The sequence below is a fragment of the Salmo salar genome, chromosome 04 (genome assembly GCF_965601325.2).
Source record: "Salmo salar chromosome 04, fSalSal1, whole genome shotgun sequence".
In the NCBI taxonomy this organism is placed as follows: domain Eukaryota; kingdom Metazoa; phylum Chordata; class Actinopteri; order Salmoniformes; family Salmonidae; genus Salmo; species Salmo salar.
In genome coordinates this window covers 27,985,634-28,012,477 of record NC_138294.1, presented here as the reverse complement: position 1 = coordinate 28,012,477, position 26,844 = coordinate 27,985,634, and the positions used below count along the sequence as shown (strand labels likewise).

General features: G+C 44.2%; 1 protein-coding gene across 12 annotated transcripts in view; it reads left to right on the top strand.

Annotated features, from left to right (window-relative positions):
• The window catches only part of LOC106602561 (sorbin and SH3 domain-containing protein 2), a 93,540-nt gene that overhangs the window by 6,920 nt on the left and 59,776 nt on the right, over window positions 1–26,844 (top strand). For 11 of the 12 annotated variants that reach the window (XM_082974226.1, XM_082974224.1, XM_082974223.1 and 8 more), the window contains exon 2: window positions 6,213–6,342. The gene's annotated coding sequence lies outside the window, so the exon portion shown is untranslated. Of the gene's footprint in view, window positions 1–5,165; window positions 5,410–6,212; window positions 6,343–26,844 lie in introns of those variants that run through there. The other variant, XM_082974222.1, reaches the window with a different exon arrangement.

Below are 26,844 nucleotides of genomic sequence, written 5' to 3'. Positions count from 1 at the left end.
GGGTCCCATTTGTTTACGTCCTGTTTGTTGCGAGCGGTGGAAAAAGTGTGCAGTGATTCATGGGGGTCAAAGGTCACTGTGCCTTTTCAGAGAGAGCTTGGTGGTGCCCCTCTGGCCCCGGCCCAAGGCTTGTTCCTCTGTGGGCCCGGGGTAAGCTGTGAAAATGAGTGGTAAGGATTACGGAGGAGGAAAGTATTAATGACAAGCCTACATCCCTTTCGCTCTTTTTCTCTCTCTCGCGCGCTCTCGCTCTCATTCTCTCTGTGTATTCTATTGTCGCGATGACATACACTACCGGACGGTGCACCAGCTGCGAGAGTAGTTTTGCGCCAACGACTCTGCAATAGGTGCCCATATGGCGTAACTGGCGTCGGGGTATGTAGAGGAAGTAAGGGCTACACACACACACACCACCTCTCTCTTTCCCTCCCTTGCTTCTGTCTCTCCGGTTTGATGAGAGGTATAGCGCTAAAGAAAGCCTTCCCGTCTCTAAACCCTGCACCAGTCAAGTATGTGTAAATCCCGGGGTTGACACGTCCTAAGCCAAAATGCCTGGGCGCCGCCGTCAACAGTTTGGATCCCGTTACCGGGCAGAATGCGAGGGAAGTAGTGAGCGTGGGTGCCCGATTGGCTGCTGGGCGAGGTGGTAGGAAATGGGCCCGTCGGTGGGTCCCAGAACAGAGGTGTGAGGGAGTCTGGGAGAGGTTGAGCAGGGTTGATGGATGACTCGTGTCATAATGTTCATAAAGTTCTTACGGCACTCTATCATAGGAGAATAATGTTCCCACTTGTGACATCGATCTCCAAACACTTCACGTCCCAAAACTTTTGATAAGGTTCAGGCTCAACAGTGGGATGCAGTTTATTTTATATGTGAAGGCTATGTTAACTTTAGCCATAGCCTACTCTGAATTCTATTTGGGGCCATTTTGTCATTAATCTTATAGGGCTGTATCTAGCCTTTACATGGCGAAGGTCACCTAGCTACAGTATACAGTAGTAGGTTATCTATATGATTTAACTTAGGCCTAGTTTAAATAGGCTATTATAACAGGTTTTAAATAATCAACATACTAGGACAGTGTTCCTTGTTATCCGTAGGTGACATACATTAAGCCAACCATAGAGTAATTATATTTGTATGAAGCCAACCACCCAAAAATTAAACTGTCACTGGCTTACGGTTATTTTCTGGGATGTTTGCTAGCCTGTTAGGGCTAGGGGGCAGTATTGACACAGCTGGATAAAAAAACATACCCGATTTAATCTGGTTACCACTCCTACCCAGTAACTAGAATATGCATATACTTATTACATATGGATAGAAAACACCCTAAATTTTCTAAAACTGTTTGAATGGTGTCTGTGAGTATAACAGAACTCATTTGGCAGGCAAAACCCTGAGACATTTTCTGACAGGAAGTGGATACCTGATGTGTTGTATTACCTTTAAACCTATCCCATTGAAAAACACAGGGGCTGAGGAATATTTTGGCACTTCCTATTGCTTCCACTAGATGTCACCAGCCTTTACAAAGTGTTTTGAGTCTTCTGGAGGGAGATCTGACCGAACAAGAGCCATGGAACGATGATGGCCCATTAGACACCTGGCGCGCGAGTTCATGTTGGGTACCCTCGTTCCAATACGTTATAAAAGAGTATGCATTCGTCCACCTTGAATATTATTCATGTTCTGGTTAAAAAAGTCCCTAATGATTTATGCTATACAACGTTTGACATGTTTGAACGAACGTAAATATATTTTTTTCCCCTCGTTCATGACGAGAAGTCCGGCTGGCTTAGATCATGTGCTAACAAGACGGAGATTTTTGGACATAAATGATGAGCTTTTTTGAACAAAACTACATTCGTTATGGACCTGTGATACCTGGAAGTGACATCTGATGAAGAGAATCAAAGGTAATGGATTATTTACATAGTATTTTCGATTTTAGATCTCCCTAACATGACGTCTAGTCTGTATCGCAATGCGTATTTTTCTGGGCGCAGTGCTCAGATTATTGCAAAGTGTGATTTCCCAGTAAGGTTATTTTTAAATCTGGCAAGTTGATTGCGTTCAAGAGATGTAAATCTATAATTCTTTAAATGACAATATAATATTTTACCAATGTTTTCTAATTTTAATTATTTAATTTGTGACGCTGACTTGACTGCCGGTTATTGGAGGGAAACGATTTCCTCAACATCAATGCCATAGTAAAACGCTGTTTTTGGATATAAATATGAACTTGATAGAACTAAAAATGCATGCATTGTCTAACATAATGTCCTAGGAGTGTCATCTTATGGAGATTGTAAAAGGTTAGTGCATCATTTTAGCTGGTTTTATGGTTTTGGTGACCCTGTCTTTGAATTGACAAAACATTACACACAACTCTTGTAAATGTACTGTCCTAACATACTCTAAATTTATGCTTTCGCCGTAAAACCTTTTTGAAATCGTAAAACGTGGTTAGATTAAGGAGATGTTTATCTTTCAAAGGGTGTAAAATAGTTGTATGTTTGAAAAATTTGAATTTTGACATTTATTTGGATTCAAATTTGCCGCTCTTGAAATGCACCTGCTGTTGATGGAGTGCACCACGGGTGGCACGCTAGCGTCCCACCTAGCCCATAGAGGCTAGTGGGGTGAAATATAGGCCTAGGGCCCCGTTTTTATATTCCTGGTCCACCCCTAAACTGAGTTCAGATGTGCCCCAAATGGCGCTCTATTCCAGGGATAGTGCATTACTTTGACCAGAGCCCTATAGGGTCCCTGTTCAAAAGTAGTACACTCTATGGGGAATAGTGTAATTTGGGACTCAGCCATTGTGCCACTGTAATTTGTGTTTATCCTGCTCCTCTCTGCTTTTTATAACCTGTCACTTACTTAGCTGGGAATGGCTGGACCCATATTGGTGCTGATAATGGATTGGGTGTTGAAATCAGGCCGGTGAGACGATGTTGACGTGCCCAGTCTAGTCCTGATTGGCTCATAGGTTTGTGTGTGTGCCAGCTTTTCGTCTCTGGTACTTTAATGTGATCATTCCAGAGCTGTTAGTGCAACATATTTGGTTCATTATTTTCTCCCTTTAACAATCATGTATTACTGAAGTCTCTACCTGAACAGCAATCAGCGACAATGCCCAATTTGTGTTTAAATGCCGTAAGACAGGTCAGTACCAGGTTGGATGAAAACATCGCATTTTATCATTCTTCATGACAAGAACTGAAATGGAACAGGCTGAAAATGTCTCTTTCTGGCCCTCCGAATAACAGACAGAATGACAGACCGTTCCTTTTAGGTCCATGATCTGTCTGAATATCTCCCCCCCAAGGTTACATCATAAGCACATGTCAATTCTCAGCTCGTCGAGATACCGCAGCTAGAGCTGCCAGTTGCCGCTTAATCATGACAGCTGACGCCCCAATCGCCGTGGTCCTCAAGGTGCCAGGCTTAGAATGGGACTACTTCAGTGGCAGGAAACATGTTATCATGTCGTCAGCGCTGCTTATTTCCATGGTGGCCGTCGGTACCTTTTTTAGAGGGGATTTGAGCGTTACCACTTCATCATTGGCAGGGTGACAGAGGGACTCGGACTGTGTTGATCCAGGACGGGCAGCTGGCTGAAACGATACTCCATTTACCTTTTTGTCACACTGCATAGTTGCTGGACATGCAGGTGGATGAGAGTTTCTCTGGGCCTTCTTGTTAGCACTGAGCTAGCTAGCGGTAGCGGCTCAACTGTCGGTAGCTCTATTGCTAGGACTTAGTTTGTTGTTGTTGTTAGCACAGTTCGCGGTTGACTTGTTGCTAGCAAGTTATCTTGTTGTTAGTATCCATTAGCATCAAGCTAACTAGTTGAAAGTATGAGCAAAGACTGCATAGTATGAAGACAGGCTGTAACTGCTTCTCAGTGTGACATTGGCTAGCTAAGCTCATGTGCAGAAACACGTCATCGGGTCTAACGGTCGTCTCGCGCCGAACTTGACGAAAATAAAAACGTGCTTGTTTGCCACGTTCATGAAGTTGGAGTAATAACATGTATGACTACTTAAGACATTGGCCCCAATCTAGGTTGTGCCTTTTTAGATTTCGAGAAAATTAACAACTTAAGAATTTTCTACTTCTCACATTGACTTCTCAAACCACGAACCCTGGTCTGCTTGGTTGGCTTCACAAATGTTCCCGGAAGTCTTGCGATGTTGCGCTACTGGGTTTAGAAACTATGTGGTATTAGTTAGCATCACATTAGTTAGTTAGCATCACATTAGTTAGTTAGCATCAGAATCATTTAAACACCTATTCGATTAACAGGGATTTCTGTGACTCAAAGCATGTGGATGATAAAGACTTGCAATTCAGGTTGCATGACCTTAACTTTACAGTTAGACAAATATACTTTGTGTGAAATGAAATTAGTCTATGTATTCTACGGTACATTCACATGCGAGGCATCCATATTTATAGCTCACTAATACATGATGTTAAGTAAAGTTCGGAAGTAATCTATGCAGACCATTGGAGCCATTTTAACGCTAGAGGAAGTTCTAGCAGTGGATGAAATACAACTTATTTTTCCTTTCACATCACAGATAGGGATAGCATTGTCCTCATCTCTCCAAAAACATGAAACTCTCCATTTCCCTTAGCACGTTCACAGTGGGAACCCCATAATAGACACTGTGCTGTACGTCAATGTGCCTTTCTGTAAACAGCAGAAATGCATGGCAGACCTCAACACACAAAGCTACACCCCAAATGGCCAAAGTAGCTCTTGTGGTTGGCAATTGTAGGAGTCACCCAAAATCCACACGAAAAGGGAGTGGTTGGCACAGCAGTTTCTGTAGGCATGTTTGTTATGGAAGCCTCTGCCTCAAAATGGTAACAAGTGAAACATCAATCTCCTCTCTTTATCCCACTATTTCCTCATCTCATTTCCTTCATTGCCACTGATTTTGAAATTACTCATCTTGATGAAAAAATGTAATTGAAAACCTATCCAGTCTTGTCATCCATCTGTTTTAATTGGAAAGTAGGAAATGAAGCCATGTTTTACAGTATATTGGGACGAAGCCTATGAGAGAGCACTGGAGTGTGAGCCGGAGAAATGCGGTAATGAATTGAGGTTCGTCCACGATAACTAACTCCTTTTGTTAAATATGTTGAATAATTTATAAGTCTTGGCTACCTCATCAGTGACCACCAGTGAGTTTAATTTGACTCATCCAAAGGGGTTCATTAAAGGAACTTAATGAACATCTCAGGGACCAGGCGGATGAAGCTTATGTTGTGTATGTCCGTTGCTTCATCTATTTGTGTCTGTTTGGTTTACTGCTGCGTTTAGAGAGGTGGAAGTTGTCCAGTAGCTGTGTTACGGCATGGGATGACCAGCCTCTAAATGCAAGGTGAATATAGCTCTAGTTACATCACTTGCCTGCGAATAGCTGGTCGGGATAGGGTGGAGGGATGGGTGTGCGCGACGTGTGTGTGTGTGTGTGCTTAATGTTTATGTGCTCGCGGATCATCACACTGAGCCGGGCCAACTTTTCTGACAGATGATCAAACCGTCAACAGCAGAGAGCGAAAGCTTGTGTCCTGCATGGGCTATATCAAATGTGGCTTGTTGCTCAACATCATTTCTGTGTGTGAACTCCACTTTACATGGCCCCCAATAAGTTAATGGCACACACATAATCGTTCAAATAGCGACACTGGGGAGAGATGGGTGTGCGTTACCTATTTGACACCTCACTCCGCGCAGTCTGCCCATTCCGTCCCCCTTCTAGTCTATCCATCATTTATTTTGACTCTGCTGCTTATCCTGAAAGAGGAATGCCTGTCTGCTACTGAGCTACTGCCCCACTGGCATTGCTCATGACTGGGATGGGGAGGTGTGTGTGAGCGTGTGGGTTTGTAACTGCGTGATGGCTACGTGTATGTATGTATGTATGTATATATATATATATGTATGTATGTATGTAAGCATATATATTCAGAAGCTGATCCTGTCACTTTATCCACCCCCCCATGCACATTCCCACACACTCTGACCCACCTACTCTAGGGGTAACTTTCCAGTCCTGTAGTTGCAGCATGTCTGTGTCTCAAAATAGTCCTATCATCACTGCTTCACCTAAACAGGGAACTCTCTCGCTCTCTCTCTAACTCTGTTTTCCTCTTTTCTCTGTTGCATCTGGGTGCTTCCCAGGAACGGACAGACTAGGCTCTGGATTTAAAGGCTGAGGAGGAGTGCGGAATTCTCCGGAACGAGGGAAGAATTGAGATCACCGATGTCCGTCTCTCCCGAATAAGTCTCCCAGCTTTTGATTTTTATGACGGTAAGATTTTTCTTTTTGCCACTCTTGCACTAACTGTCTGTACTTGAAAGGTAATGGGTTTTTGCTGTGTTTGCAGGTGTAATGTCAGTCAGAGTAGGCTTTGTTTGAACGGACATGCCTCACAAACCATTGGGAGTCGAGCACTTGCGTATCAGTGGACTGGATGTATGATTTTGATAACAATTCATAAGTTGTCATAAAATCAACAATGAGGGAAAAGTGAATGGAATAGTCCAGCAGTAATTATTTGCACTCCAAAATTATGAATAATAAACATGTATTTATTTAACTTTTTTAAAAGTCTATTAACATTTTTTGATTTTAGTCGTTTGTTTTTGATTAAGAACCCGGACTGAAAAAAAAAAAAGAAATGGTGATATGATTAGATTGGTTACTCTTTGTCTGTTGGAACAGAACAGTACCACTACATCCCAGCACTACACCATAGCCAAACCCAACAGTGGACAGGACAAAAATGGTTTCAATTAAAACCAGGGTTTTTCTTCCCGAACCTCTAACCTCAGGAAAAAGCCCAACAAAAAATGACTCTGCTTTCATTTGGAACATAGAAACGTCTAACCCAAACCAGGCTCTTCAAATAGCCTACAATACAGCCACAAAAACAATACGTTTCTTGCATTTTTCACCACTAACATGTCTGCTGCCTGTCAAAATGGCGTATGGCCTTTAGTGCTTTCGCCTCTGCAGTCTTGTCAATGCTCATCATGTTTACACAGCCTCGCTGGTCCCGTGCCACTTGTCCGTCTTGAACCCTGATGTGTCATCATATTGCAAATACAACATGGCTAAATTAATGAAAGAGAGGGAGAACGGGGGGAAGATGGAGGCAGAGAGAGGGACATGGATTGAATTTTATGTAGTATCCGGAAGGCTTCCATAACTCTAATTTGAACCCATATTGAAAGACAACCGAAACCAACCAATTCCCCAAACCCTCCCCTGCCCTTTTCTCTCCCTCCTACTTCATTCTACCCTTTTCACTTTTTCGCCCTGCTCTTTTTCCCCTCCACAATTCTGTCCATTAGGCCAGTCTCTGAGGTGTTGTGGAATGCCACCTTGACCCCACCCACCCCTTGAGTCCACACTCTCACATGCAGAGGGAGAGAGAGAGCGCAGCTCCCTTGGCCCTTGTTCCCCCTGACCTCACACACACAGGGACGCTTTGTTGCATGCCCATTGGCGATTGGGACATGGACATTTTTACCCCCCCCACCACCACCACACTTTCGGGTGACGAATTCACCTCACAGGGTTGTGTACGCACAGTGTCCACAGTGATCAATCGATATGGCGTTAATGGATGGAATGTGGTTCAGTTTTATTTACAGGCAAAGGATTTCAATTTAGTTCAGGAAGAAGAGGGCTTGACTGACCAATAGGCAAGAGGATTCAGTTGAAGTATTAGCAGATTTCGGGTTAGGTTGAAAAATGTTGAAGATAAATGTGTCTGGTTTGGCAACTCTTGTTTTTTTTAAATCTTCCTCATACCATCCCGTTTAGGGTCATTTGTTAAAAGGCCCTGTCGTACACAAAGAAAAAAGATCTTCCAAAGATTGCTTTGCAGCAAGCAGTGAAAAACAAGCCCCTTGAGTTACAATGCCGTGTAAGAATGTGAAACTCGGCAAGCACGTATGCACAGATACACCAACACGCATGCATAACGACAACCACACGCATACAAACAGTTGCATGCTCACACACGTGCGCACACACACACACACACACGGAGGTCAGCAAAGACACCCACAAGCACAACACCCACAGACCTGCACACACAATAACACACACACACTCATTTTCAGTGCAATATAATGTCTGCTATTGCTTACCGTTAGCTGGGAGAGTAGTGTGTCAGGGTTGTGTCACAGCTAAACTCTTTAGGCCTGTTGCTATTTGATGACGGCAATGAAAATAGAAGTATAATTGTCTGTAACAAGAGCCCAAAACACTAGGAGGGTACTTAAAGTATTATTCTGGTACACAGTCTACCCCACAAGATTGAGACTGGTACCAAAACAAGGGCTCTCCAGTCCAACTCTACACACCAATAGTTTGTCTTTGACATACTTTACATGTCAAACCTTTGACTTTGTCACCTTTCCCAGATACTTTAACCTCTGAGTCTATAAACTTTGTTTGCATCGGTGACCTTTTTTGAGCCACTTGCCCTACGATCTCTCGGGGAACTTTCGGAGTGTTATGAAGTTGCCCCCTGAAGCTGATCAGAAGACAATTTTGCATTACCCCCTAACCCCTACTCCACCCTCACCTTCTAAGGTTGGGGGTGATAAGCTGATCTTAGATCAGTGTCTAACGACAACGACTCGAAACTCAAAAAGTTAAATGCGGCATCATTACAGAGTGCCTATCCGACAGTAAAGCATCCTGGCCAGGAATTTCTTAACTCGCAGAGGTTAGTGTTACCCTCTCCGACACAGATCCTACAAAGTTCCCTCCTGATAGAGCAAGGCGCTTAACCCTAATTGCTCCTGTAAGTCGCTCTGGATAGGAGCGTCTGCTAAATGACTAAAATGTAAATAGAGTTCTCTCTCTGCTCCAGAGCCCTCTGGAGGGCAAAGGGCCTGTCTAAGGGACGCAAGTATAACTTATTTAAAGACCACCTTATCATCCTACTCCACGCAGTTCACGCTGGCACCTGGGGAATTCAGACCGTATTGGGGAATTCAGTCCCGTCTATGGGGAGGTAATACCGTATTGGGGAATTCAGTCCCGTCTATGGGGAGGTAATACCGTACTGGGGAATTCCATCCCATCTATGGGGAGGTAATACCGTACTGGGGAATTCCATCCCATCTATGGGGAGGTAATACCGTATTGGGGAATTCCATCCCATCTATGGGGAGGTAATACCGTATTGGGGAATTCCATCCCATCTATGGGGAGGTAATACCTTATTGGGGAATTCAATCCCATCTATTGGGAGGTAATACTGTATAAGCTATAGCTGATGGATACAATGTTATGTTGACATATACTTCTCTTTTTAATCATGCTTATCTGGTAGCCTGATGGTAAGTTATGTGAATATCAATGTTATATCCACCATGTATTCATTGAGTGGGGTAATTCATTAGCCATACCGCTAAATTGTCCTTTGTAAGGATGCAGGGAACGCTGTCCCCCTTTGCAGTTGAAGAGCAATTGTCTTAGCATGACATTCATTCTCTTTGCGCTAGCTGCGTCACCCTTCATTTCACCTTTAAAACAATTAGCAGTTAGCTATTATCATTAGTGATGTAGCATTAGCATTGAGCCTGCCTGAATAATGATCCTCTCTATCCTCCACACTGAAAGGGCATTTCCTTCAGTGCTAGGCTAGCTGCTTTACTCTTACTACCACATTCCCGCCACCTTCAAAGTCGTTAGCAGTTAATGTTAGCATTAGCATAGGAGTGTTTTTAGAATAACAAGGCTCTCTAGCCTGCTGTCCAAAGACTCTGCAGGTCCCCTGTGGGGATATTTAGCTCTTCGCACATCACGAAAGGTCTTCTTTCCAAGGCTAAACACCCAGTTAACAGACGGTGCTCTCGTTCCCAACTCCCCCATAACGTCTGTCTCCTCCGCACCGCCTAGCCGCGAATAGGAAATGTCAGGCCTATTAAAATGGATGTCAGGTCGGCTTCACAGAGATGGAAAGACGGTATAGAAGCCCTCACCAAGGCTTTTTAATCACAGGCCTGCAGAGCTGCCGTTTCCTTTTCTACCTAGTTGCTCGCCAAGGGATTGATTCGTGTCACGATTTAAAGCGTAGATAAGGAACACTGGCAGTGTTTGGGGCTCAGCCCTCCAAGCATGGAGTTGAAAAGTTCTGCGCCCTATCCCCTCCTAGGACTTCAGAACCTAGAACCCTTCTCAGCAGTGGCCCATTTTAGGACCCTTCTCAGATGCTTAGCAGTGACTTTTCACTGATTTGACTTACCAACCTTGGCCTGTCAGGAATGCCTGCTGTTTTACAGAGAAAGTCTCCATAAAGAGACTATCTGGCAGGGCAGATAACAAAACTGCTTTGACAGTCAGCCCATGCAGTGTGTCACACAGAGAGATCGAAGACCCTGTCACATTCCAAGATAGGTTGAAAATGAAAAGTATGGTTTTGAATATAGTTGACAGAGAATTGTTGACTATTGTATCTGAAATAAACTGTTTTGCCATTTCTGCAGCATTCAAGTAGATGATTCCACGAGACTCCATAGGACTGAGCATGGCACTTGACACGTGAAATATGATCGCAAGACAGTGGTCAACATTGGGGCTCTGTCATACTATCAGTCCACTGACTCCACTCTTTTCTGTTTTGTTTGTGAGGTCACATGGTGCCAACGTCTGCCAGGTCCATTCATCAGGGTATGCAATATGGACATGATGGCCTGTGGACAGACAGTCCCTCAGTAGAATAAAGATGTGAGCTGAAATACCGCCGCTGACGAGGCTCCTCCAGCGTGTCCACTCGCACCGACACACACACAGGCACACACACAGAGAGTCCTGCCAGACTACAGACTTTGCAGGTCTACAGAGATGGAGGGACAGACTGAGGAACTGACAGGACCACAGGTAGACAGAATGACAGAGACGGGCAGACAGAACACCAGAAAGAGTGCCAAATTGAGCAAGATTTATGGGCAGTCCTTTCACTCCAGGTTACCTTGACTTGTTTATCCCTATCCACATCTCCACACATTGGTAGGGAACCGCATTTTGAATGCATACAAATTACTCATATAATAATTCCCTACTTTTCTGATGAACCGGTTCGATCTGGTTTTGAATAGCAGTCCATCTCTATACTGCAATTACTTCCCATTAGCCTTCACTGTTAATCGTCATGGCCGTGGTCCAGTGGGGTAGAGGAGACCGCAGCGGCAACTCTTGAGGTATTGTTCACTGCTAGAGGACCATTCTGCCATACAGCTTACATAACGCTACCATGCTAATCGTAGCTAGCGCTATTGCTAATGCTAATGCCCTTTCTCTGTTTCTGTCTGACGGGATGGAGTGGTGACCTGAACGAGTCCTATTCTGCTCTCGGTCTCTATTTCTATCTCTCGTTCTCTCAGTCGTCATGCTTTTTCGCTCTGTCGCTTTGCTCCCTCTGCCTGTTTTCTTGTTAATTTTCTTTCTCACTCTCTTTCTCTCTTTCTCTCCTCACTCTTCTAATCATCATCCTGTGCCTCCATAGGTTTCTACTGCTGCTCTATAACAATAACAGTAGCACAGTGTAATCCCGGACCCACACTGGACAGAAGCAACACCGCAGGTTGTCATGTCCAATTGCTTTTCCCCCCCAGACACAGAGCAGGGCCTTGTGTTGCGTAATTGCATTAGCTTACATTAGCGCTCTCGGGGCAGTGGCTACTGCTCGTTGGTGTTTAGCCGCCATAGCAATGATGTGATGCAACCCTGCTGGACAACACCAGGCTCTTTTGTTGTCTCGGACACAGTATGGGTATTGGGAACGAGGGGGTCAGCATATTGTCGTCCCCCCCCCTCCCGGGCTCATTCGTTCACACAGAGGGGGGTCCGCTAATGAGTGGAGAGGTTGAACAAACAGATTCCATGTAACGGGGAGATATTTTATTTAAAACTGTTAAGTCCAGTGGAGGGCTTGTTGGGGATCAAGTGTGATATGGGGTCTAAGCAGTTTGATATTTTCATTTTAGTCATTTAGCAGATATTCTTATCCAGAGTGACTTACAGGAGCAATAAGGGTGAAGTGTCTTGCTCAAGGGCACATGGACAGATTTACTATCCCATAGCAGTTCATAGCTCTTTTAGTAAAGAGGCATGGGCTAAAGGTGTTCTCAAGTGTGCTACACTCCAGCTGCCTATTTGGCCCGGGGCTGTGACTGAATTGTCATACTACATACAGGGAGGGGAAAAAAGTATTTGATCCCCTGCTGATTTCGTACGTTTGCCCAGTGACAAATAAATGATCAGTCTATAATTTTAATGGTAGGTTTATTTGAACAGTGAGAGACAGAATAACAACAAAAAAATCCAGAAAAACGCATGTCAAAAATGTTAGAAATTGATTTGCATTTTAATGAGGGAAATAAGTATTTGACCCCCTCTCAATCAGAAAGATTTCTGGCTCCCAGGTGTCTTTTATACAGGTAACGAGCTGAGATTAGGAGCACACTCTTAAAGGGAGTGCTCCTAATCTCAGTTTGTTACCTGTATAAAAGACACCTGTCCACAGAAGCAATCAATCAATCAGATTCCAAACTCTCCACCATGGCCAAGACCAAAGAGCTCTCCAAGGATGTCAGGGACAAGATTGTAGACCTACACAAGGTTGGAATGGGCTACAAAACCATCGCCAAGCAGCTTGGTGAGAAGGTGACAACAGTTGGTGCGATTATTCGCAAATGGAAGAAACACAAAAGAACTGTCAATCTCCCTCGGCCTGGGGCTCTATGCAAGATCTCACCTCGTGGAGTTGCAATGATCATGAGAACGGTGAGTAATCAGCCCAGGACTACACGGGAGGATCTTGTCAATGATCTCAAGGCAGCTGGGACCATAGTCACCAAGAAAACAATTGGTAACACACTACGCCGTGAAGGACTGAAATCCTGCAGCGCCCGCAAGGTCCCACTGCTCAAGAAAGCACATATACATGCCCGTCTGAAGTTTGACAATGAACATCTGAATGATTCAGAGGACAACTGGTTGAAAGTGTTGTGGTCAGATGAGACCAAAATGGAGCTCTTTGGCATCAACTCAACTCGCCGTGTTTGGAGGAGGAGGAATGCTGCCTATGACCCCAAGAACACCATCCCCACCGTCAAACATGGAGGTGGAAACATTATGCTTTGGGGGTGTTTTTCTGCTAAGGGGACAGGACAACTTCACCGCATCAAAGGGACGATGGACGGGGCCATGTACCGTCAAATCTTGGGTGAGAAACTCCTTCCCTCAGCCAGGGCATTAAAAATGGGTCATGGATGGGCATTCCAGCATGACAATGACCCAAAACACATGTCCAAGGCAACAAAGGAATGGCTCAAGAAGAAGCACATTAAGGTCCTGGAGTGGCCTAGCCAGTCTCCAGACCTTAATCCCATAGAAAATCTGTGGAGGGAGCTGAAGGTTTGAGTTGCCAAACGTCAGCCTCGAAACCTTAATGACTTGGAGAAGATCTGCAAAGAGGAGTGGGACAAAATCCCTCCTGAGATGTGTTCAAACCTGGTGGCCAACTACCAGAAACGTCTGACCTCTGATTGCCAACAAGGGTTTTGCCACCAAGTACTAAGTCATGTTTTGCAGAGGGGTCAAATACTTATTTCCCTCATTAAAATGCACATCATTTGATAACATTTTTGACATGCGTTTTTCTGGATTTTTTTGTTGTTATTCTGTCTCACTGTTCAAATAAACCTACCATTAAAATTATGGACTGATCATTTCTTTTTCAGTGGGCAAACGTACAAAATCAGCAGGGGATCAAATACTTTTTACCCTTACTGTACTGTTTAGTGAATACTACTTTAGGACTGTAAATAAATAGTATAAGAATTCTGGGAATTCTGGAGTTGCCTATTTGTCTAGGCCTTTGACTGAGTTATCATAATTGTACTATGTATACTGAACAAAAATATAAACGTAACATGTAAAGTGTTGGTTTCATGAGCTGAAATTAAAGATCCCAGAGCCACAAAAAGCTTATTTCTCTCACATTTTGTGCACAGATTTGTGGGTTTGCAAATTGTGGGTTTGCAGAACCAAAGGATTTATGCACAAACTGTCAGAAACCATCTCAGGGAAAATCATCTGTGTGCTCACCGTCCACACCAGGGTCTTGACCTGACTACAGTTCGGTGTCGTAACCGACTTCAGTGGGCAAATGCTCAATGGCCACTGGCACGCTGGAGAAGTGTGCTCTTCACAGATGAATCCTGGTTTCAACTGTACTGAGCAGATGGCAGACGCCATGCATGGTGTCGTGTGGTTGAGCGGCTTGCTGACATAGTTGTGAACAGAGTGCCCCATGGTGGTGGGGTTATGGTATGGGCAGGCATAAGCTATGGACACGGAACACAATTGCATTTTAGCGATGTCAAATTGAATACACAGAGATACCATGACGAGATGCTGAGACCCATTGTCGTGCCATTCATCCGCCACCATCACCTTATGTTTCAGCGTGATAATGAACGGTCCCATGGATCTGTACACAATTCCTGGAAGAAGAAAATGTCCCAGGCCTGACTTCTCACCAGACATGGCACCCATTGAGCATGTGTGGTATGCTCTGGTTTGGTGTGTATGACACCGTGTTCCAGTTCCTGACAATATTCAGCGACCTTTGCACAGCCATTGAAGAGGAGTGAGACAACATTGCACAGGCCACAATCAAAAGCCTAATCAACTATATGTAAAGGAGATGTGTCGTATTGCATTTTCTGATCCACGCTCCTACTTTGTTCCCAGTCACGTGAACTCCATAGATTAGGGCCTAATGCATTTATTTAAATTGACTGATTTCCTTATGAACTGTATCTCAGTAAAATCATTGAAATGGTTGCATGTTGCGTTTTATTTTTGTGTAGTAATACAGGCTACTAAATATTGAGAATTCTGGGAAAGGGTATTCTTTATCTCAACGGCACTTCCTGATTCTAAAGGCTAAAAAGTCAGAGTGCTGATTTACAGTGCATTCATAAACAGATACCTTATTTACATAAGTATTCAGACCCTTTGCTATGATACTCTAAGTGGTTTCCGTTGATCATCCTTGATGTTTCTGCAACTTGATTAGACTCCACCTGTGGTAAATTCAATTGATTGGACATGATTTGGAAAGGCACACACCTGTCTATAAGGTCCCACAGTTGACATAGCACGTCAGAGCAAAAACTAAGCCACGAGGTTGAAGGAATTGCCCGTAGAGCTCCGAGACAGGATTGTGTTGAGGCACAGATATGGGGGAAGGGTACCAAAAAAATTCTGCAGTATTGAAGGTCCCCAAGAACACAGTGGCCTCCATCATTCTTAAATGGAAAAAGTTTGGAACAACATAGCTCTAGGAAGAGTCTAACTTACCGGGCAAGAAGGGCCTTGGTCAGGGAGGTGACCCTAAAGAAACAAGATTCTCTGGTCTGATGAAACCAAGATTGAACTCTTTAGCCTGAATGCTGAGCATCACGTCTAGAGGAAATCTGGCACCATCCCTACGGTGAAGCATGGTGGTGGCAGCATCATGTTGTGGAGATGTTTTTCAGCGACAGGGACTGGGAGACTAGTCAGGATCGAAGGAAAGATGAACGGAGCAAAGTACAGAGAGATCCTTGATGACGACCTACTCGAGCGGTCAGGACCTCAGACTGGGGTGAAGGTTCACCTTCCAACAGGACAGCGACCCTAAGCACGCAGCCAAGACAACATAGGAGTGGCTTCGAGACAAGTCTCTGAATGTCTTTGAGTGGCCCAGCCAGAGTCCGGACTTGAACCCGCTCGAACATCTCTGGAGAGACCTGAAAATAGCTATGCAGCAACACTCCCCATCCAATCTGACAGAGCTTTAGAGGATCTGCAGAGAAGAATGGGAGAAACTCCCCAAATACAGGTGTGCCAAGCTTGTAGCGTCATACCCAAAAAGAATCGAGGCTGTAATCGCTGCCAAAGGCGTTTCAACAAAGTACTGAGTAAAGGCTCTGAATACTTATGTAAATGTGATATTTCAATTGCTATTTTTTTTAAATTAATTTACAAAAATGTCTAATCCTGTTTTTGCTTCGTCAAAAAAACGATTTAATACATTTTAGAATAATGTAACGTAACAAAATGTGGAAATAGTCAAGGGGTCTGAATACTTTCCCAATGCACTGTATCTGACCGATATATTATATGAAGGAAATCCACTTGCAGCCATTTGAATGACAGGCGCCAGCTGATGGGCACATTTTAATTTACACATTTCTAGATCAGATGTTGCTATTAGAGAATGTGTTTACTGTGTGAACAACAATGGGTTTTACTGACCTTGGATCAGTTAACAGAATTAACTGTTCTAATCCTGGATTACGACCCACATTTTCATCCATTTCCTTCTCAGGAATTGTTCAGTACAGCAGTGGAGCTTTTGTATTGTGTTTTGTTTATTGTTTTGGGTTTATCTGATTTTTATTTCAAAGCTTAATAATGGGAATCATGCTTTTGCTCGGACAATGCCGTTTAGAAGTGCCGCACTGATATACCCACATCTGAAACCACAATTGGACCTTTTTACATTCTCTTTGCTTTTGTATTTGTTTTGTTCATTGTTTTGGGTTTATTGATTATATTTCAAAGCTGAATGCAAATCATGCTTTTTCTCTGACAACACTGCTTTGAAGTAACGCACCAAAATACCCACAGCTAAAACCCCATGCAACCCATAAAATGGACCGTATCCACCAAAAGCACACTAGCCTTCTCAAGGTCTTATTTTGTTTCCCAAGCGTCTCATTTCCTGTGCCACCGGCCCGAGCTCCCCACATATTTCCCACAAAAATACACCACAAAAATAACTTGGCCCCAATTCAGTTAATTGTGGAAGAGAGTAATTGTGGATTCTGTCCTTTTTTGGCGTAGCGTTGAGGTGCCCCGTCGGCATCGGACGATTTAAGGGGAGTCTCAGACTCACCATGTCTTGACTGAGATTTACTTTGGACTTGACAGACATTCCTTTGCTTTTACATTTCTGGTCTCCATCTCTCATTCTCTGTCGTAGAGATCCTCACCAAATTGCCAGGCTATGGTTTATTCTCAACCCCACAGTACATTAACTCTGGGGCTTCAATTACCGGTAATAATAAAATGAACTAATTTCACATTTACCTCCGGATATTGCACTTAGTCAACCTCCATTAGCACCAGAGCCAAGGAAGCATTTTCACAGACAGTTTAAGTAATTCTTATGCGTGCATAAAAATAGACTCAACCCAAAAAAGGCTATCGGCTGCATTTTTGGTGTGCGTCTTTAAATAGCCCTTCCCCCACCCCCTTAGGACTTGCTGACCTCTTGCTAGCGTGTGTGGCCACTGTGGGGTCATGGCCCCTTGTAGAGGAGACCGTAGTCAGCTTATCTAACAGCGGCCGTCGAGTCGCTCATGTGTCTGCGTACACACAAATGCATAGAGACACTCGAGCATACTGTACGAATTCAAACAGTCTGGCCATGTTCACCAACTAACCTGAACTGACACAAATACACACACACACACACACACACACACACAGGAACCTTCCATGTACACTAACCAACCCGAAAACATAACCAGACACACACAATCAATCCTCTTTTGAAACGCTGTATGTTTGACTGTGTGTGTACATGCATGTGTATCAAGGAACACAGAGTTCGAAGCCACCATCTGCACCTGGCTTTTTTCAATGGCAAACATTATGGCTCCATTTTTGACTTTTTATATGAAAAGTACACTGAGCGCAACTGCAGTGTATTACCTTGGTTATGGACACTGACGAACGTCAAACGGCATATAGCATGTCTCTCTTGCATCCATTAATTCATCAGGCCTTTCCACTAAACTACACCAACTAGCTTCTTTGAGATATAACCGTAGCCTCTAATATGATTAGATCTTTGATTTGAAAAGTCTGTATTTGGAAAGGCAGAGATTGGAGACATTGGCAATGCTTTTCCCCTCAGTCTCTTTGCCGAGATTTTCCTTGATGTATAAGGCTGCGCCCCAAATGGCACCCTATTTGCTGTTAGTGCAGTACTTTTGACCAGGGCCAATAGGTGCCATTTTGGGACACAACCTGAGTCATTTTCCAATAGACTTCCCCTATATTCACTGAGTGATGCTAGCGGATGGCGCTAAGCTTAGTGTCATTTTCTGCTCTGTTTTATTTACCTCAGGGCTTCAGCCAAGTCCATTACATCCCACTCGGTCATACTAGCTTTGACAAGCGGGCCTGTCTTGAGTTCCATCAAATCAGCTATTTTAAAAAATATGTCCCGCTCGCTTAAATGCTTTTCAGAGGGCCCATGTAAAGCATCTGCGTTCACTCTCCCTTTCTTACTCAAATAAAATTTGTGGCCAATAAGTTTCGTTGAGGTCATCATTATTATAACACTAGCTCCTACGGGTGGAAAAGTGCCAAGTCATCGGGGGAGATGGAGAGGGAACATCTCAAACGGCAACAGATGGAAGAGAACGCTTTAATAGTCACCACCTCTCTCCCCAGTTATCAACACACACCGACGAGGACTCTCTAAAGTGGAGAACGGTGGGAGGACTCTCTTCACACAAGTCACTATCTAATCTCTTGAGTACATTTTAACGCCCCTGCGCATCGGGAGTGGTTCGAGCCACTGATTAAAAAGTGACTGGTGATCCCTGGAGGTCATTCATTCAATCAATCAAATGTATTTATAAGGCTTTTTTACATCAGCCGATGTCACTAAGTGCTATACTGAAACCCAGCCTAAAACCCCAAACAGCAAGCAATGCAGATGTAGAAGCACGGTGGCTAGGGAAAAACTCCCTAGAACCTAGAAAGGCAGGAACCTAGGACGAAACCTAGAGGAACCAGGCTCTGAGGGGTGGCCAGTCCTCTTCTGGCTGTGCCGGGTGGAGATTATAACAGAACATGGCCAAGATGTTCAAACGTTCATAGATGACCAGCAGGGTCAAATAATAGTAATCAGTGGTTGTAGAGGGTGGAGCAGGTCAGGAGTAAATATCAGTTGGCTTTTCATAGCTGAGTATTCAGTTAGAGACAGCAGGTGCGGGACAAGGTAGCACCTCCGGTGAACAGGTCAGGGTTCCATAGCCGCAGGCAGAACAGTTGAAACTGGAGCAGCAGCACGACCAGGTGGACTGGGGACAGCAAGGAGTCATCAGGCCAGGTAGTCCTGAGGCATGGTCCTAGGGCTCAGGTCCTTCGAGAGAAGAGAAAGAAAGAGAGAGAATTATAGGGAGCATACTTACATTCACACAGGACACCGGATAAGACAGACTAGAATGGTCCAAACACACAAAAACCGTCGTGAAGAGGGCACGACAAAGCCTATTCCCCCTCAGGAAACTAAACAGATTTGGCATGGGTCCTGAAATCCTCAAAAGGTTCTACAGCTGCAATATCGAGAGCATCCTGACTGGTTGCATCACTGCCTGGTATGGCAATTGCTCGGCCTCCGACCGCAAGGCACTACAGAGGGTAGTGCGTATGGCCCAGTACATCACTGGGACTAAGCTGCCTGCCATCCAGGACCTCTACACCAGGCGGGGTCAGAGGAAGGCCCTAAAAATGGTCAGACCCCAGCCATCCCAGTCATAGACTGTTCTCTCTACTACCGCATGGCAAGCGGTACCGGAGTGCCAAGTCTAGGACAAAAAGGCTTCTCAACAGTTTTTACCCACAAGCCATAAGACTCCTGAACAGGTAACCAAATGTCTACCCAGACTATTTGCATTGTGTGCCCCCCCCCCCCCCCAACCCCTCTTACGCTGCTGCTACTCTCTCTTTATCATATATGCATAGTCACTTTAACTATACATTTAATGTACATACGACCTCAATTGGCCCGGCCAACCAGTGCTCCCGCACATTGGCTAACCGGACTATCTGCATTGTCCCACCACCCACCAACCCCTCTTTTACGCTACTGCTACTCTCTGTTCATCATATATGCATAGTTACTTTAACCAAATCTACATGTACATTCTACTTCAATCAGCCCGACTAACCGGTGTCTGTTTATAGCCTCGCTACTGTATATAGCCTTGCTACTGTTATGTCTTTTTACAGTTTTTATTTTTTATTTCTTTACTTCACCTAATACCATTTTTCACTATTGGTTAGAGCCTGTAAGTAAGCATTTCACTGTAAGGTCTACACCTGTTGTATTCGGCGCATGTGACAAATAAACTTTGATTTGAAGACCGGAGAAATACTCCAGATATAACAGACTGACACTAGCCCCCCGACACAAACTTTTGGAGCATAATTACTGGAGGCTGAGGGGTCGGGAGACACTGTGGCCCCGTCCGACTATACCCCCGGACAGGGCCAACCAGGCAGGATATAACCCCACCCACTTTGCCAAAGCACAGCCCCCACACCACTAGAGGGATATCTTCAACCACCAACTTACTACCCTGAGACCAGGCCGAACATAGCCCACGAAGATCTCCCCCACGGCATGAACCCGAGGGGGGTGCCAACCTGGACAGGAAGATCACGTCAGTGACTCAAGTGATGCACCCCTCCTAGGGAAGGCATGGAAGAGCACCAGTAAGCCAGTGACTCAGCCGCCGTAATAGGGTTAGAGGCAGAGAATCCCAGTGGAGAGAGGGGAACCGTTCAGGCAGAGACAGCAAGGGTGGTTCGTCGCTCCAGTGCCTTTCCATTCACCTTCATACCCCTGGGCCAGACTACACTCAATCATAGGACCTACTGAAGAGATGAGTCTTCAATAAAGACTTAAAGGTCAAGACTGAGTCTGCGCCTGTCACATAGATAGGCAGACCATTCCATAAAAATTTAGCTCTATAGGAGAAAGCCCTGCCTCCAGCTGTTTGCTTAGAAATTCTAGGGACAATGAGGCCTGTGTCTTGTGACCATAGCGTACGTGTAGGTATGTACGGCAGGACCAAATCAGAAAGATAGATTGGAGCAAGCCCATGTAATGCTTTGTAGGTTAGCAGTACAACCTTGAAATTAGCCCTAGCCTTAACAGGAAGCCAGTGTAGAGAGGCTAGCACTGGAGTAATATGATCAAATTTGTTGGTTCTAGTAAAGATTCGAGCAGCCGCGTTTAGCACTAACTGAAGTGTATTTAGTGCTTTATCCGGGTAGCCGGAAAGTAGAGCATTGCAGTAGTCTAATCTAGAAGTGACAAAAGCATGGATACATTTTTCTGCATAATCTTTGGACAGAAAGTTTCAGATTTTTGCAATGTTACGTAGATGGAAAAAAGCTGTCTTTGAAATAGTCTTGATATGTTCATCAAGAGAGAGATCAGGGTCCAAAGTAATGCCGAGGTCCTTTACAGTTTTATTTGAGACGACTGTACAACCATCAAGATTAATTGTCAGATCCAACAGAAGATCTCTTTGTTTCTTGGGACCTAGAACTAGCATCTCTGTTTTGTCAAAGTAAAACATTTGCCGCCATCCACTTCCTTATGTCTGAAACACAGGCTTCCAGGGAGGACAATTTTGGGGCTGCATCGTGTTTCATCGAAATGTACAGCTAGCTGTGTATCGTCCGCATAGCAGTGAAAGTTAACATTATGTTTCCGAATGACATCACCAAGAGGTTATATATTATATATGTGAAACAATAGAGGTCCTAAAACGTAACCTTCAGGAACACCGAAATTTACGGTTGATTTGTCAGAGGACAAACCATCCAGAGACGAACCGATATCTTTCCGACAGATAAGCTCTAAACCAGGCCAGAACTTGTTCGTGTTTCCAGTCTCTCCAAAAGAATGTGGTGATCAATGGTATTAAAAGCGGCACTAAGGTCTAGGAGCACAAGGACGGATGCAGAGCCTTGGTCTGACGCCATTAAAAGGTAATTTGCCACCTTCACAAGTGCAGTCTCAGTGCTACGATGGGGTCTAAAACCAGAGTGATGTCACGTCCTGACCATAGAAAGCTCTTATTTTCTATGATAGAATAGGTCAGGGCGTGACTGGGGGTTGATCTAGTTTATTTATTTCTATGTGGGGTTCTAGGTTTTATTTTCTGTTGGTGATTTGTATGATTCACAGTTAGAGGCAGCTGGTAATCGTTGTCTCTAATTGGGGATCATACTTAAGAAGCTTGTTTTTCACTTGGGGGTTATAGGATATTGTTTGTGTAGTTGCATTGTTAGTCACAGTTAGTTTATTCTTTATTTGTTTTGTATTTTTCTAAAGTTTCACTTTGTAATAAATTATGTGGAATGCTACTCACGCTGCGCCTTGGTCCGATCATTATTATGACGAACGTGACAAGTGAAGCGTTTTGTATACATTGTTATTCTTCAGGAAGGCAGTGAGTTGCTGCGCAACAGCTTTTTCTGCATTCTAAAATGCTTTTTCTAAAATGTTTGAGAGGAATGGGAGATTTGATATAAAAAAAATATATATATATTTTCTGCGTGAAGGTTTGGCTTTTTCAAGAGAGGCTTTATTACTGCCTATTTTTAATGAGTTTGGTACAAATCCGTTGGATAGGGAGCCGTTTATTATGTTCAACATAGGAGGACCAAGCACAGGAAGCAGCTCTTTCAATAGTTTAGTTGGAATAGGGTCCAGTATGCAGATTGAAGGTTTAGAGGCCAGGACTATTTTCATCAACAGACTATTTTAATTCAACAGACTAATGAATCTCGTTGGGGCGAACTGGGGACCTTTCTGTGGCTTGGACATTGCTAGCACTGGGCTGTGTCTCTGGAGACCCAGTGAAACTATACTGAACAAAAATATAAACACAACATGGAACATTTTTGAAACATGTCCCATATGCACAAAAACATATTTCTCTCAAATTTTGTGCACAAATTTGTTTACATCCTTGTTAGTGAGCATTTCTCCTTTGCCAGATAATCCATCCACCTGACAGGTGTGGCATATCAAGAAGCAAAATTAAACAATATGATCATTACACCGGTGCACCTTGTGTTGGGGACAAAGGGCCACTCTAAAATGTGCAGTTTTGTCACACAACACAGTGCCACAGATGTCTCAAGTTTTGAGGGAGCGTGCAGATGGTATGTTGACTGCAGGAATGTCCACCAAAGCTGTTGCCAGATAATTTAATGTTAACTTTTCCTCCATAAGCTGCCTCTAAAGTTGTTTTAAAGAATTTGGCAGTATGTCAAACCAGCCTCATAACCGCAGACCACATGTAACCATGCCAGCCAGGAACTCCACATTTGGTTTCTTTACCGGTGGGATTGTCTGAGACCAGCCACCTGGACAGCTGCTGAAACTGAGGAACCACCCCCTTTTGAGGGGAAAAACTCATTCTGATTGGCTGGGCCTAGCTCCCAAGTAGTTGGGCCTATGCCCTCCCAAGCCCACCTATGGCTGCACCCCTGCCCAGTCATGTGAAATCCATAGATTACACCTAATGAATTTTTCAATTGACTGATTTTCCTTCTGTGAACTGTAACTCAGTAAAATCGCTGGAATTGTTGCATGTTGCGGTTTTATATTTTTGTTCAGTAATTATATACACAACTCTCCAGAGGTCTCCACCAACACCTAAATTAAAAGCTACGGATAAACCACTGTGACCCACTAAAATATAACGGCTCTAGGCAATCTCAACGTAATGTTTTTAGAGCTTGAAAACAGAGGAAGGGAATAGTACTTCTTAGAGATTTGGAGTTCCTTTCCAGGCTTTCTGCTCGGCATTACCCACAAATTTTGCAGTTAGCTTAGTTTATTTTAACTCTTGGGGGAGGATTCAATAAATTGCAAAGCTGAGAACTGAAGAAATTCAAGTTTGAGAAAGTATTTTCCCCACATGGAGTTTAAGGAAATGCATTATTTATCCATAAAGAGCTTCTACATTAGGCTCAGATTGAATCGCCTTTTATATCATTCAAAACATCTGTGGTATAAAAAGAGCGAAGTTAGACTCATAACATGCTCGGTGCCAGCACAAGTGTCAGCTGGATATGATTTATAAGCCTACCCTAGACGTTATAGTCAAAATGAGATTTTACTCTATCCTCAAAGGGCACGGGAGTATGGGAGTAGCGCATAGTGCTGCTATGTCAATAGACTTCTGAAAGTTATGAGTTTTTCCCCAAGAACAAGCCAACAAAAACTCCAGAGAAGTAAAGAAAAAAAAATATATATACTGCTCAAAAAAATAAAGGGAACATTTAAACAACACATCCTAGATCTGAATGAATGAAATAATCTTATTAAATACTTTTTTCTTTACATAGTTGAATGTGCTGACAACAAAATCACACAAAAATAATCAATGGAAATCCAATTTATCAACCCATGGAGGTCTGGATTTGGAGTCACACTCAAAATTTAAGTGGAAAACCACACTACAGGCTGATCCAACTTTGATGTAATGTCCTTAAAACAAGTCAAAATGAGGCTCAGTAGTGTGTGTGGCCTCCACGTGCCTGTATGACCTCTCTACAACGCCTGGGCATGCTCCTGATGAGGTGACTCCTGGACAGTCTGTGGTGCAACGTGGCGTTGGTGGATGGAGCGAGACATGATGTCCCAGATGTGCTCAATTGGATTCAGCTCTGGGGAACGGGCGGGCCAGTCCATAGCATCAATGCCTTCCTCTTGCAGGAACTGCTGACACACTCCAGCCACATGAGGTCTAGCATTGTCTTGCATTAGGAGGAACCCAGGGCCAACCGCACCAGCATATGGTCTCACAAGGGGTCTGAGGAGCTCATCTCGGTACCTAATGGCAGTCAGGCTACCTCTGGCGAGCACATGGAGGGCTGTGCAGCCCCCCAAAGAAATGCCACCCCACACCATGACTGACCCACCGCCAAACCGGTCATGCTGGAGGATGTTGCAGGCAGCAGAACATTCTCCACGGCGTCTCCAGACTCTGTCACGTCTGTCACATGCTCAGTGTGAACCTGCTTTCATCTGTGAAGAGCACAGGGCGCCAGTGGCGAATTTGCCAATCTTGGTGTTCTCTGGCAAATGCCAAACGTCCTGCACGGTGTTGGGCTGTAAGCACAATCCCCACCTGTGGACGTCGGGCCCTCATACCACCCTCATGGAGTCTGTTTCTGACCGTTTGAGCAGACACATGCACATTTGTGGCCTGCTGGAGGTCATTTTGCAGGGCTCTGGCAGTGCTTCTCCTGCTCCTCCTTGCACAAAGGCGGAGGTAGCGGTCCTGCTGCTGGGTTGTTGCCCTCCTACGGCCTCCTCCACGTCTCCTGATGTACTGGCCTGTCTCCTGGTAGCGCCTCCATGCTCTGCACACTACGCTGACAGACACAGCAAACCTTCTTGCCACAGCTCGCATTGATGTGCCATCCTGGATGAGCTGCACTACCTGAGCCACTTGTGTGGGTTGTAGACTCCGTCTCATGCTACCAGTAGAGTGAAAGCACCGCCAGCATTCAAAAGTGACCAAAACATCAGTCAGGAAGCATAGGAACTGAGAAGTGGTCTGTGGTCCCCACCTGCAGAACCACTCCTTTATTGGAGGTGTCTTGCTAATTGCCTATAATTTCTACCTGTTGTCTATTCCATTTGCACAACAGCATGTGAAATTTATTGTCTATCAGTGTTGCTTCCTAAGTGGACAGTTTGATTTTACAGAAGTGTGATTGACTTGGAGTTACATTGTGTTGTTTAAGTGTTCCCTTTATTTTTTTGAGCAGTGTATATATGCGAGCTGGAGTCTCTGGCATTTTATGTCTTAACTTTGGGAAGGAACTACAGTCCCATTGTTTACCCCGGAGCACAATTGGAAGTTATTATGGACATTATTTTTGTTGTCGACGTTTTGATAGTGGCTCTTTGTGTGCAGTAGGTCCCTTGATGTGAGGTTTAGTGTTTTTATTGCCCTCCGATAAAGGTAGACTGACGTGTTCCTAACTCAATTTTGAAACTGAAATAGTCCCTTTTTAATTGAAAACTGTGCAGTGTCAATCGGCTGATAATGTGCCCCACTAGAATCTGACTAAACCAATAAACTCATGGATAACCTACATTTTTAATGCCATTAATCAAATTACTTCATGGCAAAGGCATCATTTCTTATCCCTTATGGAAGAGTCTGATGGGTATCCAACTGAAAGGAACCACCTGGTTGGAGTGATTTCACAATGCTTTCATACTCACAAGGCCTAAATTACCATCTCTAACGGATCGTTTCACATCCACTTTTGGAAGTGTGAAACACCTTTTTAAACGCCGTGATCACACCGACAGCGCCGTTGTGCAGAATAGTACGCGGCATCATCTGGGTATGTGTGCAACAAAAGTTCAACATTCACCTTCTGCTACCATTTCTGTCAAGCCCTCTACACAGACAGTTTGACTCATACTTTTGATAAATCCAACGTATGCACCACACAGAACGCACTGCGACTGCCTCTGCAACGCAATGCTGCAAGGCAAACGCAATGTTCCATTGGAAATGAATGTACTTCTGCTGTACCAAAATGCAATGACGCTGTCGTTGTGATCGAGGCGTAAGCAAAGTTCCCTTAGAATGCATGGAGTAGGATCCTATTGCATGACTCGGGCCCCTACTCGACACAGACCGGTGCACCATAAACAATCAGAGCTGCAGTAGGCCTATATGCAAATAGACCATTGTCATAATGGATCTGTGCCATTTACTTTGAACTGGACTGTGTTTACAGCATGAGCGGTCATGAGTAGATGTGCTTGTTATGAGATCAATGTGAAAGCTGCATGTAGCCATGTGTGCACATTTTGTTCATAGCCTTTGCTAGTGTGTGAGTTATAGATCATTTGTAGTCGTCAACGGGGGA